Genomic DNA, 3,385 nt, shown 5'->3' on the forward strand with positions numbered 1-3,385 from the left:
GCTCCTGCTTATTATGCTTTTGAGAGTTTCCAGCGAAGTTATTATGATAAAGATATGAGTGAATCTCTGATGGACATTGGACAATTTAGAGAGAATCCACTATTCGTCATCGATTGTTCCCATCAACCGAATGCAACAAAATCATCAACTATTGATATAAAGATTGAGTTTGAGACGGGGAAGACCAAGTTTCCAGACAACACTACAGTATATGCATTAATTTTGCATGATACAGTTTTAACATACAATGCATTGGATGGTTCAGTTCATAGCAGATATTGACACTTTTTTTTCACTCTATCATGTACTGTTTTATATTCTTTTTTTTTTATTTGTAACTGACTTATATCATGTATTGTATTTTATATCATATTTATTGTTTTGTAATCATTTTCTATTGTATTTCATAAGATTTAAATAAATAAAACATGAAAATAATACAAAGTTTTTTATTTGACATTATTTATGATTTATAGGAACATACAGACTATCTAAAATAACTTCTTCCTCATAATCATCATTTTCGCGACCATCTTCAATTTCCTCTCGATTTTCATCATTCAATTCAAAGTGATGAATAATCCATTCTGGCAAGTATGGTTGGAGGCTATACAGGAATCTTCTTAGGTTCAGTTCAATCATAACCTCACAAAGTTGCCACAATTCCAATTCATTATCCAAAAATCTGTTACAAACTTCTACACCACTCCAATAGTTCTCAGCATCACGAAGGCATAATTCGATTTGTTTTTCATCATAGCATACACTCATATCATAATTGCTTGCATGTTCGGCTCCATCACCCAACACCTTCAATTTAGACGACAAATGTTGAACCGATGATTTGAGATCTACAACATCGACCCAATCTTGACTTGCGTACTGCATCCACATCTTTAAATGATGGAACTGAAATCGAATAAAAAAAAACAATAAGCAACCTCCAATTTTTCAGTGATATAATACTCACATTCCCATTTTACTTGTAGTTACAAAGTGAGTGTATTCAACTAAGTTAGTAATGTTTATATTTCCATATAATTATTATCATCTAATATATGAATATTATAAAACAATGAGAAATTCATTATAATTACTATTATTATTCAATCATATTGAATTTGACTAGAGTTAGCGTTTTCACACCAAAAAACTTCGTAAGCTATGACCTAAAGAAATTCACTATAAATTATTACTATTATTCAATCATATTGAATTTGACTAGAGATCGCGTTTTCATGCCAGCAAAACTTTGTTGGCTCTGTCCTAAATACATCATCGTATATTTACCACCTGATGAGTTGATACAAGATATATCGTCATCACTGAATTGCAACGAAATACGTTTTGGTAGCCATGTTTTAAATAATTTATCATTGCTCACATCTTGCAAAGTTAATAAAATTGATTTACCAAATCGTGTAGAATAAGTTGACATATTTTTAATTATGAACACTTCATCAATTGGCAATGATGATAAGGCCTTTTGCTCTAGTATTTCAACCTCCTGTACAATCAAATTATTAATTTTATTCAAGTCTCCTTTTGAAACGGACATGATGGAAATATATATGAAAATATAAACAATTTCCAACAGACAAATACACTCACCGTCTTCCTTCTATTACGAACTGAATAACACTCTACCAATTGCTAACTGCTGCAGATATATTCGTCTACTGATTTCATAGTGTGCCAGGCATTTCTTTTATATCAAACAGTGCGAGTCACCCCCACCATGAAACCGTGAAAGGTTCACATTGCTAGTTGCTATCCACTAGAGATGCCTGACGTCACAGCCAAGCCCATCTCCCAACTTGATGCGACAACAGTTGCCGGTACGAGCAAGAAGTGGTCGTTGCGGTCTCGGAGAGGGTAGACGTTAGGCAGACGGTCCTCGGCTGCCGTGGTGTCACCATCGATAGCGGGGCTAGAGCAATGCGTTACGTCACAACCTTCATCGCTTCGGGAGAGGTGAGGGCAGACCGATGAATACGCATTACTCTGCCACACGTCGTGGAGTGAACATGTCGCTCTCTAGCCGTTGAACGGTTATTGCTGTGACGTCACTCCACTACTAACTTGGTGCCCTCACACCGATGGAGCATTTATTACTTGGAGGATCTTCAAAGTATGCAGACGTATGTTTGTACATAGACAAACAAGCACATGATGAAACTCTGTACCGTGCATTCTCTTACACACACACACATACACACACAAAATCTCATATGAAAAAAAATCTGAACGATCCATGCACCAGACACTTCAAGGTCACAACGCTTCGACTTCACTGCACAACAAAAAAAGCAAATAACACGTCATATTGGTGGAGGGAGGATTAGAACCGGAAAAAATTTTCTGAACGATCCATACACCACACCCTTCAAGGTCACATCACCTTGACTTCACCAAACAACAACCAATAAAAGAAGCAATTAATACGTCATAGTGGTGGGGGGAGGCCGAGAATCAGCTGTAAACAACTACTTCTCTCTCATTATATCATATTATATTGAACATGAAAAAAAGTTGGAAGCACACAAAATTCAACGGTTGAAGAAATAACAAATAGGCGAACAGTTTACTTCAGTTGGTCTTAAATATATAAGTTAATTTGTAAGAACAAAGTTTCTCTTACCTTGAAAATATTTATAACTTCACTAGTAACATCACAAGTTCATATTAAGACAACATATACCTAACTGAAATTTTATGACACAAAAATACTTAAACCATTCATAGCAGAATACCTTTCAGGGTTGCCGGTTATATATAACGCAAAAAAATAGGAAAGATGTATGAAAAATATTCGTTTGCAATATACACTAAGCGGTAGCGGCGCCCCTACCAGAATGTGACTGAACTAGATTATACAATGTCGGTGTCTAATTCCATCATTTTGACGTCCCACTAATTATTGTTCTATGGTAAAGTCCTTTATAAATTTCAAATATGACACATGACATTTAGATTAACTGTAAAACGCGGGATTTTTGAATATAGAAAGAATCGTGCAGAGATTCAAATTATCCTTTCATTAGGGATTGTATTTTTGCGTCCGTATTCAGACAGAAATACGGGAGACGCAGAATTACATGCGGAAAACCAAATGTATGGACGCATGGCATATTCATAGCATAATACAACATCCTTATATATATATATATATATATATATATATATATATATATATATATATATATATATATATATATATATATATATATATATATATATGGCATATTCATAAAATAATACAATATCCTTAAATGTATATTCATGAAATATTCTTGGAATATCTATTGCTATGTGTGTTAATTTTGTTAATTCTAGACTTTTTCGAATTCCCGACTTTGTTCTTTGGATTTCTTGTTTCAAATAC

Source organism: Leptinotarsa decemlineata, unplaced genomic scaffold (assembly GCF_025532065.1).
Source record: "Leptinotarsa decemlineata unplaced genomic scaffold, Ldec_3_MD MMD2_tig00005178_RagTag_RagTag, whole genome shotgun sequence".
Lineage (NCBI taxonomy): Eukaryota > Metazoa > Arthropoda > Insecta > Coleoptera > Chrysomelidae > Leptinotarsa > Leptinotarsa decemlineata.